At 53.0% G+C, this 17,596-nt stretch overlaps 1 long non-coding RNA gene across 1 annotated transcript in view; it reads right to left on the bottom strand.

Annotated features, from left to right (window-relative positions):
- Positions 1-3,125: 3,125 nt before the first annotated feature.
- LOC138368244 (uncharacterized) overlaps positions 3,126-17,596 on the bottom strand; it is a 41,038-nt gene continuing 26,567 nt past the window's right edge. Inside the window, exon 2 of the long non-coding RNA XR_011229552.1 lies at positions 3,126-3,484. This is a non-coding gene — a long non-coding RNA (uncharacterized lncRNA). The remainder of the gene's footprint in view (positions 3,485-17,596) is intronic.

Genomic DNA, 17,596 nt, shown 5'->3' with positions numbered 1-17,596 from the left:
GGCCAGGTTCTGGCCGTGGTCCCCGGTAGGCCCTAGAACTCCATACACACGACTGATGCCAAAGTCTGACATTAGCATATCAGCCTGGTAAAGCTCTGGGGAGCCGTTGGGGCCCCCCCCCCCAGAAAATGGCGTCTGTTTACAAGGGCCCTGATGAAGGTGAGGTGAACCCTATGTATCAGCAGGCCGTTTAAATCTTGCGTAGTACTCCAACACGTTATATGACATGATACGCAATTTTGGGTAAGTTATTCAAAACGTCATATGACGTGTTGCGCAGTTTAAGGGTTAAGGGTACAATGTAATCCACAGGTACATTTTAGCATAATGAGAGTTTATTGCAAGATATAATGTAGCAAACTATGTTTATAATATGATACAAGATAGCAGCAAAGATTACAATGGTAAGATGTATGTCATAGGTACATATATTGGGGAAATGGGTAACACTAGAGACAGTGCGAGTTACAGCACTTGGTAGGAACCTATGAAGATGAAATTAGGTACTTTTTGGTTTTATTTTTGAATAAGGCAAAAGTTGGATAGCTTTTCAATTCATTAGGAAGCGAGTTCCATAGACTAGGTCCCTTTATTTGCATAGAGTATTTACGCAGATTAAGTTTGCCTGGAGATATCAAAGAGATATTTATGTCTGGTGTGGTGATTATGTGTTCTATTACATCTGTCCAGGAAGAGTTTCAGAACAGGGTTTGCACTTAAGAAAAGGGTTTTGTAACTATAATTGACACAAGAGAATGTATGGAGTGAATTTATGTTTGGCATGTTTAGGGATTTGAACAAGGGAGCTGTGTGTTGTCTGAAAGCAGTTTGTTATTGTCCTGATAGCAGATTTTTGCTGGGTGATGATGGGCTTAATTGAGGTAGTTTGCAGAGGTTGAACCCCATGAACAGATACCATCAGTAAGATAGGGATAAATAAGTGCATAATATAGTGAGAGGAGAGTAGAGTAGGGAACATAATATCTGATCTTAGAGAGTATACCAACTGTTTTCGAGACTTTCTTAGTTATGTGTTGTATGTGGGTGGTGAAGGTGAGTCTCTTGTCTAAGTATAGGCCTAGGAACTTTTCATCATTTTTATTGCTGATGTTAACATTGTCTATCTGAAGCACCATAGATACTGCAGCACTGTAGACAACGCAAACAGCATTGGATAAAATGGCGTAGAAAAGCCAGGGCTCAAGTGGATTCCAAGGATTAAGCAAGCACTGCCTGATGGCATGCGAGACTAGAAGCAAAGAACAGACACACCGCCTCCCGCAGGATCGGTGCAAACAGCTTCAACAGGACAGCCGATGCCCACACCCCTAAGACCAGTGCATCAGACCCCTGGGTAGGCACCCAGCACCTCCACATCCTCCTCAAGCCAGTCCGAAGACAGCTCGAGAACGGAAAATAAACTGAGGACCGAAGCCAAATGGCCACGGGAGCGCAAGTCCTCAGCTACCAGGGTCGTCGAAAGCGAGGGAACCTGCACGTGAAGCAGTACCGCGCCAACATCCCGAGGAGGGGCAGGGGCAATCAAACTCGCATTGAGGCGTTCAAATTCTCCCCCCAGGTAAACCTGAACAAACATAAGAGCCTCTCGCCACTCAAGTATGCGGGACCTACAGAATGTATGCCATGCCGGTTGGCATGGCATACGGGGGAGGGGAGCCGGTCGGCCGAGCGGACAGCACGCTGGACTTGTGATCCTGTGGTCCCGGGTTCGATCCCGGGCGCCGGAGAGAAACAATGGGCAGAGTTTCTTTCACCCTATGCCCCTGTTACCTAGCAGTAAAATAGGTACCTAGGTGTTAGTCAGCTATCACGGGCTGCTTCCTGGGGGTGGAGGCCTGGTCGAGGACCGGGCCGCGGGGACACTAAAGCCCCGAAATCATCTCAAGATAACCATGCCCCCAAAGAAAAGACAGGACAAATTGCCCACCAGGATGATTCCAGAACTTCGTAATGCTCCCAGTAAGGAAAAGAAGAGCCGAACTCGAATGAGGTAGGAACCATTATCGAGGCCGGTAATGCGTGACCACCTGCGTGACCTCCCAGGTCATGCAGGAGGTGAGCCGCAAGGGCCTCTCGCACCTCATGAGGTGGGATGCAGGTGGTCGAAAATCTCCAGAAGGAAGGAACCAAAGAACCCAAGGGAACCTGGAACCGAACCTAGGAAGGAGCCGACGCCATATCAAACTTGTACAGGTAGGGAGGATAAGAAAAACCCCACCCCCTTGTAGCAACAAGCCCTGCTCAGAGGATGCCATCACCTAAACGGAGTCAAACAGGGGCCCGAAGCCCTCCAAGTGAGCCCCCATGGGGGGGGGTACAAACCTTTGTTCACTTTCCCCCTCCCGGGAAGGGGGGGGGGAGCTGCACATACAGTGGCGCGGTGACGGTTGTGACATCATACTCGTTTGCTCATTTTAAGTTTGGGAAGTTCTGCTTAAGAGTTCGGCTTTTAGTAGCAAATTTTTAACCAGATAGGGTTTGTTTTGGGGCGCCTACCTTTCTGGATGCCAGACACAGTCGATAGCAGACATAGAATGCCTCCAATCACATGGGGGTTTCTATTGGCCACTGCTTCTCATGCCTCTCTGAAGGGGGCCAGGTTCTGGCTCGTGGTCTTGGGACGGCAGAACTACATTCGCTTTGAATGATGCCAAAGTCTAATACATTCATATCAGCCCAGATAGGTCCGGGAAGCCAAAGGGGCTCCCACCAGAAATAGCTGTCAAGTTTAAAGTGACTTGATCAAAGCGAATCATTCACTAAAGATGACTCTTTACAATGTTGTCTTGAGAAACTAAAGACAGACTGCAACTCGGGAAGACTGGGAGGACAGCTTTACTTACATTCACAAAGAAGACTGAGATGAACCATATCATTTGAAGCTCAAGCAAAACATTCTGAACTGTTGGTGTACAACTCATGTATGATTTATGAACTAAGCTAAATTATAAGCAAAGCAAAAGCAATTGAATGCTTCGCTCAATCTTAATAAATATAGTTTTGAAAAGTGACACAGGTGCAATACAGTAAGCCTATGCCAGATGCTCAGTCAATTTCCATTTCCAAATGCCACAAATTTATTCTCAAGCTTAGCAAAACAGGGATAGAATTTCAAAATAAATAAGATTTATTTTAATTTACAGACATGCAATGAACACTAAAAAATATATCATTTGTTCTCAAAAATAATTTTTTGTTTACTGAATGGAGAGTTACAATAATAAGTGAAATCTTTTGGTGTAAATAGTATTAATACTGTACAGTATATACAATAATAGCCTAATGCATTCAATACAGTAAATCATGGTAATGAATCTGTCCAAGTGAATTTATTGTCTTTGAAAGTTACTTCCCTATATGATAAAGGAAGGTTAGACTTTGCTTCACTTCTTTGAGGCATGCACATCAAATGACGTATAGTTGAGTCAAGGCCACAGTCAACCAGTCCCTCTTGAGCAAACGCCTGCAACAATAATAGAAATTACAAACTCACTCCTATATTTCCAAAAACAGTTTACATACAGGTTAGTGGAGTTCCACTTGAAAGGAACTGGGCCACCCTGAAGAAAAGTTCAGAGGCAATAAATGGATTATAATCATGTAGTTAGAGCAATGTGGTTGGCTTCAATGGCAAATAAATGGAGATTTCTAGCAGAGTAAATCTGAACATTCACAGAAAGGGAAAGTAGTCAAAAAACCAGCGTTGAATGTAATGAAACACCATTTTCTGGGGGGAGCCCCGTCGGCTCCCCGGAGCTAACTACCCACAGTAGAAGGTCAAAGGGACAGAACCGGGAGGCGGACACCACGCACCCCCCACGGAGGCGAGACAACCGGCAGCAAACGCCAACCCAAGGCGCCACAGCCCCGAAAAGTCCCGGGAACAAAGAGCAGCAAGGCCCTCGTACGAACACCAAAGATCCGTGCCCGAAAGACCGCAAGGCCACGTCGCCCAGATGGCAGCGAGAGCAGCGAAGCCATGAACGCCACAGGCATAAGGGAAGAACACAGGCAGCTTAGCCGCAAGAACACGGCTGACCATCCAGGACACCATCACCCGCGAACCGGGAAGAACAGAACCGGATCAACGCAAAACGCGCTCCGGACCCAAATGCCGTGGCACACAAACAACAGCGGAGGGCCACCACTGAACACAGGCAAAGGCCAAAAGGAAAGAGCCGACGAAAAAACACACCGGAACTGAAGGGGCACTACCAACCGAGGAGAAGACAGAGCACACTGACCAGAGACCAGGATGGTGCAAGCGGCGCACGAACAGGCCGGAGGTGAAACGACGCACAAGACAGCTTACTAACGGTGCAGAAGCAACACCAAGACCGAAAGCAAGCTGAAGCGGCTCCGCCAACGCCGCACGAAAAGAGGCGACAGTATGTGGCAAGATGATGGCCCACAACCCCCACCAGAAAACCAAGCCGAGAGTAAACCAAGCTAACAAGAGTAACCACCTAAGAAGGGACAGGAAAAGGAAGGACCGCCAAAATACCCCATACTGCCGCCAAGAGAAGCACGCAGGTGGGACACCTACCACGAAGCCACCCGACCACCAACCGAAGGCGAGACCGCGAGGCAGAACATAAGCAGTCCCGACAAGGCCCCTCCGAGCCCAGGAAAAGGCGGAGCCGCGGGAAGATCTCGCGTGCAACCACCGAAATCCAGGCGGCACAAGGAGATGGAACGTCTGCCGAATAGAAAAACTCCCCAAAGCATGCAAGCCCACCAGGAGTTCAGAAACGACGGGTCCGACACAAGACATTACAAGGCAAAAAAAAAAAAAAAAAAAAAAAAAAAAAAAAAAAAAAAAAAAAAAAAAAAAAAGGCAGGGCAAGCTAGGAAACCAAAGAAGGCGGAAGGGTCGCCGCCAGAACAGTACCCGAACCAAGGGGGGTACAAACAACTGCAATAGACCGAGACAAAGAAGCACATCACAGGACACAGGCTGAAAAAAGCCCAAGAACACCCGCAGAACACCCCTGCTGCAGAGGAGGCAGGAAGAAAGAGCAGAAGCACAAAAACCCCAGGATAACAAACAGGGGTGGACAATCAGGCAGGGACAGAAAAACCCCCACGCAATCCCCAGGCACAAAACGGCAGCAAAGTGCCACACCACAACCGGACACAGGAATAAGGACACGCCACTGTGAAACACGGTACCAATGCACACGTGCAGCAGCAGCAACAGGCACCACTGCAACATGCAACATGTAAAGAGCAACTCCCTTCTGCAAAGGCAGAGAAACGGAGCAGGCAGACCCCAGTCAGGGCCAACGGAGACACGACAAAACCCAGCAGGCCCAGAAACCTGCACCAGGCGACCGACGGCGGAGAAACCTCGCTCGATACCTGCTGGATGAGGTACTGGGAGCTCTTTTACACCTCAAGCTGGCCCAAGACCAGGCTAGACCGGCCAGAGGGTGGCCCTTCAGGCAGCTGCTAGGAGCAGTCCGCCGGCCCACATACCCCCACAACCAGGATGGGCCGTAACTGCTATACGAAAACAGGCTAGTGTGGCCTGGAAGTCCACGGACGAACCAGCAAGAAGGCTTATGCTCGCAAGTAGGTCGTGTAACAAGCACAGACCTCTGATGGTAATACAGTGTTCCCCAAATGTGCCAATAGCACCACTGCACTCCACTGGTACTATCCCGCAAGTTCTACCAGATAGGCGGGACCCAAGAGCCAGAGCTCAAACCCTGCAAGCACAGCCAGGAGCCTTACCAGGTGAGTACAGAACCAACCCTACAACCCCCACACCCCACATTAAAAAAGGTGGGTCCCCTGAATGACTCCAGCATGGGTTGGACATGCAGAAGAGGGGGACAGGAAGGGTTGAAAAAAGGGACTGTCACTGGTGTGCGAACGGTCTCAGTCGTACAAAAATATACATAAATAAAGACAGGTATATAAACAACTCCGCATCCAGCGCCCGGCCAAAAGATGCCAGACCGCATAAACTCACCTGGCGAACGGTGGCACGAACTTGACACGACTCAACCGTACCCGGAAGAACCTGGGAGCACCGCCAGGTGAAGACGCCAGAGCCGGACCCTGCCGGACCCGCAGGAGAGCAGGGAGAGGCGAAGGAGGCGGTCCACACCCATGACACAAGGAAAACCGCGGTGTCCTTCCCACAACTGGGAACCAGGACACCCCCGGAGCGAAGGGGCTCATACCGCAGCCAGGGAGAAGAACGAGAGGCGAAGCACTGTAGCAAAAAGGGCGCAAAACACCAGCACTGAAACACCGCCCAGACCAAAACAAACTCCACGGCGCATAACACGCTGGCCGAACCGCACACCCTCCCTGCGGGAAGGCGCCAACCAGGACTACTGAACGAGAAAAGTAGCCAAAAGAGGAAGCAGGAACAATAAAACCGGCCAAAGAAGCAAAGAGCCCAAAAAAGGAACCCAACCGGGCGACAAGTAGCCCAACAGAGCTACAAGTAGCCCAACTGGGCCACAAGTAGCCCTAAACGGCGACAAGGACGAAGAGCCGACAGACGTTCCAATAATGCGGGAAGTAGCGAAAAACCTTCCCGAACCCTCGAGAACACAGAAGCCAACACTAGTCCCGAAGGCACACGAAGTCACGTAGAACCCCATCAAACGGGGAAACATGACGAAAACACCGTCCCAAAAAAGGGTGGGAGGAAACATCCACCCACAGGACGGAACCAACCGACTCAAAGGCCAAGGAACCGAGCCCGGGGAGGGGCCGACGCCCAACAGCACGTACGGCGAGTGGGGAGGAAAGACCCCTCCGCGTAACCACAAGCCCCAGCCTAGAGGGGGATAAAAACCCACACGGGGTCCAACGGGGCCAAGGCCTCCCAAGTCAGCCCCTCCCCAGCCCCGGGAACCTACACGACAGGCCCCGGGAACCTACACGACAGGCCCCGGGAACCTACACGACAGGCCCCAGGGCCGAGCCGTTCCCCCAAAGCCCCGGCCGTACCAGAAAACCGGGGCAGCCGTGAAAACACTAAGGAAGGGAGCCCACTGGCAGACTCATACAACATGGCTGGAGGAACAGGTTCAAATGCCCCCGTCACTACCCCGGAAGGGGAATTCTCCGAGACTGCCCGAGTCTCAACACCATCAAAAACCCCGCCCCGAACCTACAGACGGTAAGGAACCGGATGCAGCCAGGAAGGGTGATCCAGGGGAAAGACAAGGGGGCGTGGATGAACCGAAGCAACCAACAACCCCAAGTCCCAAAACGAACTACAACGGGGCAGCCTCGGGGCTCCCAGGGAGGAAACCACGAGAACATTGCCACCACCAAGGCTCAAGTGCAACGCCCCTGCTGCCAGCACCCGCTTTGTCAGCACAACTGGGTAACCGAGCCACAACGAGCAACCAAACTTGCAGGACTCCGGGTCGAAGGTGTCACCGACCCCACAGGCAGACAGATGGAGGCAAAACAGAGAGTCACCCAGAGACAAAGGGTGAGAGCAACCCTCAAACTCGCTGGAAGCGAGGGGGGGACTCTGGGGTCACATCCATCGGATCCGCACGCCCCCAGGGGTTTCCCAGGGTCCCGAGCATTTACTCCAGAGGACTCGCGCTCAGGTAATCCCAGGCAGGGTACTGCTAACCGGCACCCAAAGCTACCAAACAACTTTCTAAGAGCTGAACCCCCGGGACGTGTACACTCACGGGGACCTAGCAGGGGGTACCACCAGAAAATACACAGAACACAAGGGACACAAGGGGCAAGAACGAAGGCAGACCCCCCCACCAGGTAGATAAACAAAAAGAAAAAGAAAACCCCGCAAGAGGACAGTGTACCCAAGTGGAACAGAGCCGGCCGCTATGATTGGTAAAGACAAGCTGCACAGTACCCTGTGCCCCACCAGTGCAAAACTGCCCCTTACCCTAAGGCGAACAAGGGAGACAGAACACCCGAGCACACAAAGAGCGGCCGAAAACCAAGCAGTAAACGGCCAAGCAGGGGCAGGACCCAAGGAACTTGTGGAAGGCGGCCCCCAAGCCCCAAGGGCAGTACTTACAGGGCACCTAGGGAAGGGAACCCTAGGCGCATGCAGACCGAGTACTGGAGAATCACTCCCGGCTCACGCACCACCTAGAAAACAGACACCACACTCTAGGTACAGTGCTGAAACAACCACTGGAGCCGGAGCACATAACCGGTGCCTATAGCATCAGCCGAAGAACTGATGGGTGGATAGCCGGCGTGGGAGGTCTGGGGCTCCCCCTTTCCCCTCCCGGGGAGGGGGAAGCTGCGCAAACAGCAGCGCGGTGACGTATGACGTCATACTAGTTTCCTTGTTTTCTGTTGAAGAGTTCTATCCACTAGTTCGGCTTTAGGTAGCAATTTTCACCAGAATAGGGGTTTGTTTTGGAATGCTTACCTTTCTGGATGCTTGACCTGGTCGATGGCAGACATAGAATGCTTCCTACCACACGGGGGTTTCTATAGGCCATTGCTCCCCTTGCCTCTCTGAGGGGGCCAGGTTCTGGCCGTGGTCCCCGGTAGGCCCTATAACTCCATACAGATGACTGATGCCAAAGTCTGACATTAGCATATCAGCTGGAAAAGCTCCAGGGAGCTGACGGGGCTCCCCCCAGAAAACCAGTGTTGAATGTAAAGAAATGCCATTTTCTGGGTGAGTCCCAGAGGCTCCCCAGAGCTAACCAGGCTGACATGGATATTATTAGCTTTCTGGCATCAGTCAATATGCACAGAGTTCTTGCCTACCGGAGACCACGAGCCAGAACCTGGCCCCCCTCAAGTAGGGCACACAAGGAACAATGACCTATAGAAACCCCGGGTGTGATTGGGAGCCTTTTATGTCCACTATCAACTGGATCTGGCACCCAGAAAGGTAGACATCCCAAAACGAACCCCTATTCTGGTGAAATTATTGCTACCGAAAGCCGAACGAGTGGACAGAATTCTCCAAACGAAAATAAGCAAATGAGCACGACTTCATCATGTCGCCGTGCCACTGTCTGCACCCCCCCCTCTCCCCCGGGAGGGGGAAGGGGGAGTCCCAGACCCCCCACGCCAGCAATCCACCCTTCAGTTCATAGGCTGGATGTCAAAATACATGAAAACTCCGCCGACCGGAGGGAGGGATGCCGGGGAACCTCTGGGACTCACTCATCAAATGGCATTTCATTACATTCATCGCTGGTTTCTGGAGGGAGCCCCATCGGCTCCCCAGAGCTACCTACCCAGAGACAAGGAAAAACAGGGAATTACCCGGGCGGCGGTCAGTACTCACTCTTCAACGCGAAGTCGAGACAGCTGGCTGCAACAGCCGACCCAATGCAATGAAGGCCCTACAAGGACCAGAGACAAAGAGGTATCAAGCGGCCAGGACCCTGTTCGACCTCCAAAAACCCCGTGCCCAAATGTGTTGCCAATGAACGGCAGCCAAAGCAGTAAACTTACGCACGTCGTGGGCACAAGGATAGACCGCAGGCTGGCTAGCCTTAATAATCCCATGGACTACCTGGGAGACTCGAGCCCGGGAACAGGGAAGAAGGGAAACCAGATCAACCCAAAGCGCATCCCCAGCCATCGAAGCCATGGCACGCAAATAACGGTGGAGAGCTGCAACCGGACACAAGACATGATGCACCCCTGGTCGGACCAACCAAGCAACAACAACCCAAGGACCCCTCCAGAAAGAAGCAGTCTCTTTCTTAGCCAGAAAAGAAGGAGACGACTACAACTGAACAAACCTTCCACCAGGATCAAATGAGCAGAAATCCCTGCGCCGGAGGAGAGCATGAAGCTCTCCGACCCGACCCCCAGAGGCCAATGCCAACAGGATAAGAGCTTTGGAAACATAATCCTGAACTGAAGGGACCACCACAAACTGAGGAGAAGAGAGGAAAGAGAGCACCCGGTCCATTGACCAGAAGGGTCAGGGCAACACATGAGCAGGCCAGAAATGAAGCAACGCACGAGGCAACTTGAGGATCAGAGCAGACGTAACATCAATACCGAACGCAACCTGGAGCGGCTCCGCCATTGCCGCATGATAGGAGGCGACAGTATTCAGCATACTATGACAGTCCTGAAACAACCAAGACAGAAAGGACAAAACAAAGCTATCAGAGACCGAAGAATACCTATGCAGAAATAGGAAAAAACGGAATGACCGCCAGGAAACCTCATACTGCTGCCGAGACGAGGCAAGCAGATGGAAGACCAATAACTAAGCCACCTGTGCACCATACAAATGGTGAGAGACTCGAGTCAGAGACTCCAAACGTGAGGACTTGAGGAGAAGAGCGAACCAGCCTCGTAACAACAGTCAGGGCTGACCTGCTGAAAGAGGCGGAGTCGTGGGAAGACCCTCGGGTTCGGACACCGAGCAAGCAGCACCTGAAACCAAGACTGGGCCAGCCACCAAGGGGCAAAGAGGACTACTGTCTCCTGGTAAGTCTCCAACCTCCCTTCCACAGGAGAGAAACGGGAGGATCCCAGACCTCCACGCCGGCAACTTTCCTCAGTTCAGAGGCTGAGTGTCAAAAACGCAAAAATCTGCCGACCGGAGGGAGGAAGAGATGCCGGGGAGCCTCCGGGTCTCACCCAGAAAATGGCGTTTCATTACATTCAACGCTGGTTTTCTGTGGGAGAGCCCCTCCGGCTCCCCAGAGCTCCTTAACCAAAGATAAAGAAAAGAGGGACTTACCCGGGAGGCAGTGGTCACTCGCTCCTCAACTCGAAGTCGAGACAAATGGCTGCAACCTGTGACCCAAGGCTATACAAGCCCGAGAAGGCCCAGGACCATTAACGAGATACTGTGCAGCCAGGAACCTGTTACACCTCCAAAAGCCCCATGCCTGAATGTCAGCCCAGGACATATTCCCAAAAACAGCAGCCAAAGCTGCGAACTTACGAACGTCGTGGGCACGGGGATAGACCGCAGGCTGGATGGACCGAATAATCCTGTGAACAACCTGGGAGAACTGCCCCTTGGAACAGGGAAGAAGCGAAACCGGGTTCACCTAAAGGGTGTCCCCTGCCACGGAAGCCGTGGCGCGCAGATACCGGTGAAGAGCTGCAACTGGACACAAAACATGATGCACTCCTGGCTGAACCAACCAAGTATCAACAACCCAAGGACCCCTTTCGGAAAGCAGCAGACTGATTCTTCACCAGAAAAGAAGAAGAAAGCTGCAAACAAACGAAATGACCACCAGGACCGAAAGAGCAGAAACCCCTGCGCCAGAGGAGAGCATGAAGGTCCCCGACCCGACCCCCAGAGGCCAATGCCCACAAGAAAAAGAGCCTTAGAAAAACAGTCCTGAACCGAGGGGGGCCACCACAAACCGAGAAGAGAAAAGAGAGCACCTGGTCCAACAACCAGAATGGCTTGGGCAGCGCATGAGCAGGCCGGAGGTGAAACGACACCTGAGAAAGCTTGCGGAACGGAACAGAAGTGACATCCACCCCGAAAGCAAGCTGCAGTGGCTCTGCCAGCGCTGCACAAAACGAGGCGACAGTATTTGGAACAAGATGACGGGCCTGAAACAACTAAGAGAGAAAGGACAAAACAACCCAATCAGAATTTGAAGACAACCGACGAAGAGACAAAAATTGCCGAAAGGACCGCCAGGAAATTTCATACTGCCGTCTAAACGAAACTCGTAGGTGGGACACCATCAACTAAGCCACCTGATCACCATACAAGTGGTGATACACCCGCGTCAAAAAGACCAGACGCAAAGAGTGGAAAAGATCGAACCAGCCACGTAATGGACCGGACCGATCTGCTGAAAGAGGCAGAGCCGCGGGAAGACCTTTGGGTTCAGACATCGAGCAAGAAGCGCCTGAAACCAAGGCTGGCCCGGCCACCAAGGAGCCAACAGGACTACTCTCCGTTGGTAAGTCTCCAACCGAGCCAGGAACCGGAGCAAGAACCGGACCGGAGGGAAGAGGCACAGGTAACTCCGCCTCGACCATTCCAGCCGAAAGGCATCGACCCCAACGGCCTCGCAGTCTGGGAAGGGCACCACATAAACTGGAAGATGCATCGACTACCCCGATGCTAAGAGGTCCACCTCTGTAGAGCCCTTACAGCTCAGGCCCTTATGGCCCTGAGCCGTAAGGGCTTCCCCCATAAATGCCCCCAAAACACGAGCTCACTTCCAGCAGTCACATGTAAAAAAACCCGCAGCAGCGCCGCCCTGGTAGCCAGACAGGGAAGCACCCACAGTAAAGCAAAATGGCCACCAAAACAAAAGGAGAAGTGTCTGATGTAAGGGAGCCGAAATCACGCCAGCAAATGCAGGAAAAGCAAAGCAGAAGGGAAGGAGGGACGAAAAAAAACACCTAGAAGGCACAAGGCGTAAGCAGGGGCAAACAGCCCCAGAACTGCTAGCGGGTTCCCCCTTACAACCCAGGGAAACCCCAACAGAGGCTGCGGGGCAGAGCCACTCTCCATACCCACCACCCTATAAGAAAAGGCAGAGTCCAAGGGAAAGGCAAAAAGAAGGAGGCCTCCTGGTAAGGTCGAGAAGCCTTGGCGGGAGAAGCAGGATCAAATGCATCCGTCCCTGCTACAAATGGGGCAGCCCCCGGAGCCACCCAAATCTCATCCCCAACGAAACCCAGCCCAGACTCTGAAACCCTCAGACGATTTTGCCAGCTGCAGGGGAAGGGGGGAAGGTGGTAGGAGCAGAGGAACCACAACAGCAGGGAAAGAACCCAGGGGAGCGGACTGGATCAAGGTCAAAACGACCAACACCTCCAAATCAGACCTAACTAAAATGGGGTAGCTCCAAGGCATTCGAGTGGGCAACCAACATAGTGCGTTGCAGTAACCTAAACCAACCAAGCAATGCGACAGCCGCTTGATCCCAAGATCTTCCAAAGAAGAAGAAGGGTAAACTGGACAACGAACGGGAAACAAGACCTGTTCAAACCCAGTTCGAAGGTGTCAGCGACCCCACAAGCAGCATGACAGAAGCAATACCAGTGCAAGCAGAGCCTCAAACCAAGGCTGGGCCGGTCACCACAAGGCAACAAGGACGACTCTCCTGCGGTAAGACTCCAACCGAGCCTGAACCCGAAGCACCAGCTGGATCGGGGGAAAGAAGAAAAGGTAACCCCACCTCGACCAGTCCTGCCGAAAAGCATCTACAGTGACAGCACTGCAGTCGGGGAAGGCACCACATATATCGGAAGATGCAGGAGCCACACTGACGTGAAGAAGTCCACCACTGAGGGCCTGTATGTCCGGCGGAGCCAACTGAAGGAGTCGGCGTCAACTGTACATTCCGAAAACAGGGGACTGAATTGTGACACAGCTGCAAACTCCTACATCGAGCTGTAAACCCAACGGAAGGACAAAGCCCAGCGCCCCTGGCCGACCTGGCGAAGTGCTGGTCATAAATCCCTAGCCAAAAGTCGAGGCATCCGTGAACACATCGAGCGAGGGAAGGGGAAGACGCCAAGGCAGTGAACTCCGAAAACCCAAAGAGGAAGCCTGAGATGCAGCAACTGACGCAAGAACACCGGAGGGCGAACCCAGTGATTGCAAGAGTGGAAAAAGGGGCTGTCCCGAAGACACCAGAACAGCCACTGAAGCTGGTGCAGTGCTGGTGGAGGCTGGTACAGTGTTGGTGGGGGGCTGCTGCAGTGCCAGGGAAGGCTGCAGCAGTGCTGGGGGAGGCTACTGCAGTGCTGGGGGAGGCTGCTACAGTGTTGGGGGAGGCTACTGCAGTGGTGGGGGAGGCTGCTGCAGTGCTGGGGGAGGCTGCTGCAGTGCTGGGGGAGGCTGCTGCAGTGTTGGCGGGGGGCTATTGCAGTGCTGGTGGGGTCTGCTACAGTGCCGGGTGCTGCTACAGTGTTGGGGCTCAGTCCCCACCAGCACTACAGCAATCCCTGAGACAGGAGTTACTGCAGTGCTGGTTGGGGTTGCTGCAGTGCCAGCAGTGGCACCGCAGTGGTTCCAGTGGTTCTGCCTCAGTGGCTACATTATTAGTTACTCTTACTGATTTGGTTTTTGCTCCGGGGCTCAACTTTCTTGAGTCGTCCACCGTGTTCTTCAGTCTAGCCTACCTGCAGTGTATCCTCACACTCGTTGTGTTGGGTGGCATGCTGCTCTGTCGACGATGTTTGCACACTAGTCCTTGGGTCACTTTTCTCGGCGAGGTCCTCTTTGTGTTGATTCTGCATTTCTTCCTGTTGCATTCCTATTTGTTTTCATTCTCCGTGGGTAATAAGATTCAGGGAGCAACAAGGGGCTTTCCCCAAGAAACCAGGTGTTCAATGTAATGAAATGCCAATTTCTAGGTGAGCCCCGTTGGCTCACCAACACCCTCCCACCCTCAGAGAGGTTGGTTGTATCTACCATAGAACTAATGGTGGAGATGCTGGTTGACTGTCAGCTACCTCTTTCCTTCCCCCCCCCCCCCAAATGAGGAGGGAGGAGGGAAAAGGAGAGGCAAAGAAGCTTGTGCTAGTTTTGAGATATTGTTATTGCTAGTTTCGTCAAAGTTTTATAATTTATTTACATTGCTGGGGAGTTCTTTCGGTGTTTCTCAAGGCTTTATATTCAATTCAAGCCAGTGTTGGTCTGTTTTGTTTTACTGACCTATTGGTTGTCTTCCCCAGTGGTGGCATCAATAAATAAATAAATGTCACCACTGCCTATGCCTTTGTGAGAGGGGGCCAAATTCAGCTGCTGGTCCCAGGTAGGCATATAAAACCAGCGTTGAATGTAATGAAACGCCATTTTCTGTGTGAGACCCGGAGGTTCCCCGGAGCATTACCAGGCTGATATGCTAATGTCAGATTTGGCATCAGTCATGTGTATGGAGTTCTAGGGCCTACCGGGGACCATGTCCAGAACCTGGCCCCCCTCAGAGAGGCAAGGGGGAGCAATGGCCTATAGAAACCCCCGTGTGGTTGGATGCATTCTATGTCTGCCATCGACCGGGTCAGGCATCCAGAAAGGTAAGCATTCCAAAACAAACCCCTATTCTGGTTAAAATTGCTACCAAAAACCGAACTAGTGAATAGAACTCCCCAACAGAAAACACGCAAACTAGTATGACGTCACACCTCACTGCGCCACTGTCTGCGCAGCTCCCCCCTCCCTGGGAGGGGTAAGGGGGAGCCCCAGACCTCCCATGCCGGCTATCCACCCATCAGTTCTGAGGCTGGAAATCAAAACACCCTCAGAGGAAGGTCAAAGGGATGGAACCGGGAGGCGGACACCACGCACCCCCTACAAAAGCGAGACAACCAGCAGCAAAATGCCAACCCAAGGCATCACAGCCCCGAAAGGGCCCGGGAACAACACGAGACAACGAGCAGCAAGGCCCCTGTACAAACACCAAAGATCCGTGCTCGAATGACCGCAAGGACACGTCGCTAAGACGGCAGCGAGAGCAGCGAAGCCACGAATGCCACGGGCATGGGGGAAGAACACAGGCAGGTTAGCCGCAAGAACACGGCTGACAACCCGGGACACCGTCACCCGCGAACCGGGAAGAACGGAACCGGATCAACGCAAAACACGCCTCGGACACAGATGCTGTGGCACGCAAATAACAGCGGAGGGCTGCCACTGAACACAAAAACACGACACACCCCCGGCCCGACCAACCAAGCACCAACAAACCAAGGAACCCTCCAGAACGCAGCAGCCCCTATCCCGTGCCAGAAACGATGGAGACTGCTGCCGCCGAACAACCAAAATGCTAAAAACCGAAGAAGCAGAAAATCCCTGAGGAGGAGCAAGAAACCCAGCGACCCGACCCCCAGAGGCAAATGCCAACAGGATAAAGAGCCGACTAAAAACAAACCGGAACCGAAGGGGCACTTCCAACCGAGGAGAAGACAGAGCACGCTGACCAGAGACCAGGACGGTGCAAGTGGCGCACGAACAGGCCGGAGGTGAAACAACGCACGAGGCAGCTTACTAACGGTGCAGAAACAACACCAAGACTGAAAGCAAACCGAAGCGGCTCTGCCAACGCCGCACGAAAAGAGGCGACAGTATGTGGCAAGACGACAGTCCCTAACCCCTACCAGAAAAACCAAGCCGACGCTAAAAACTGCAGCCACCGAAGATGGGACAGGAGGAAAAGGAAGGACCGCCAAAATACCCCATACTGCCGCCAAGAAGAAGCACGCAGGTGGGACACCTACCATGAAGCCACCCGACCACCAACCGGAGGCGAGACTGCGAGGCAGAACGGAAGCAGCTCTGACAAGGCCCCTCCGAGCCCAGGAAAAGGCGGAGCCGCGGGAAGATCCCGGGCGCGACCACTGAAACCCAGGCGGCACAAGGAGAAGGAACGTCTGCCGAACAGAAAACTCCCCAAAGCAAGCAAGCCCGCCAGGAGAGCAGAAACGACTGGTCCGACGCGAGACATCGCAAGACCCGAAAGCCAACCGGCAGGGCAAGCTAGGAAAAACCAAAAGCCGGCGTAAGGGTTGCCTCCAGAAACAGTACCCGAACCAAGGGGTACGAGCAACTGTAACAGACCGAGACAAAGAAGCGCACCACAGGACACAGGCTGAAAGAATGCCCAAGAAGCCAAGGAACACACACAGAACACCCCTGCGGCAGAGGAGGAAACAAAGGGAACGCACAAGGAAGGGAAGCGGTAGAAACCCGACCCCCCCACCCCCCACAGAAGCAAGTGCAGGCAAAACCGACCAAAGGAGATGCCAGGAAAATGACTGGGGAGAGGCAGGATGAAAGAGCAGAAGCACAAACCCCAGGAAACAACCAGGGGTGGACAATCAGGCAGGGACAGAAACCCCACGCACATGGGAGGGCCAAGCCAGGGACCCGAAAACCACGAAAAACAACAAGCAAACCCCCATGCGCAAACCCTAGGCACAAAACAGCAGCAAAGTGCCACACTACAACCGGACACAGGAACAAGGACATGCCACCTCGAAACACAGTACCAATGCACACGTGCAGCAGCAGCAACAGGCACCACCGCAACATGCAACATATAAAAAGCAACTCGCTTCTGCAAAGGCAGACCCCAGACAGGGCCAACGGAGACACGGCAAAACCCAGCAGGCCCAGGAACCTGCACACCAGGCGACCGATGGTGGAGAAACCCGCTCGATACCTGCTGGATGGGGTCCTGGGAGTTCATTTACACCCCAAGCCCGGGCCGAGGTTAGGCTAGACTGGTCAGAGGGTGGCCCACCAGGCAGCTACGTGGAACGGCCCGGAGGCCCACATACCCATCACAACCAGGATGGGCCGGAACTTCAATTCAAAAACAGGCTAGTATGCCCAGAAAGTTCTCGGATGTACCGGCAATCTGGCGTATGCTCGTAGGTAGGACGTGTAACAACCGCTGACCTCTGATGGTTATACAATGTTCCCCGATTGTGCCTATTGCACCACTGCACTCCACTGGTACTAACCCGCAAGGTCTTCCATAGAGGTGGGACCCAAGAGCCAGAGCTCAAAAACCCTGCAAGCACAACCAGGAGAGCCCTACCAGGTGAGTACAGAATCAGCACCACAACCCACACACCTCATAACACGAAAGAGGTGGGTTCCATGAATGACTCTAGCATTGGTTGGACA

This window comes from Procambarus clarkii, chromosome 24, assembly GCF_040958095.1.
Source record: "Procambarus clarkii isolate CNS0578487 chromosome 24, FALCON_Pclarkii_2.0, whole genome shotgun sequence".
Taxonomy (NCBI): domain Eukaryota; kingdom Metazoa; phylum Arthropoda; class Malacostraca; order Decapoda; family Cambaridae; genus Procambarus; species Procambarus clarkii.
The sequence above is the reverse complement of the archived record's forward strand: the minus strand, read 5'-3'. Positions and strand labels throughout refer to the sequence as shown.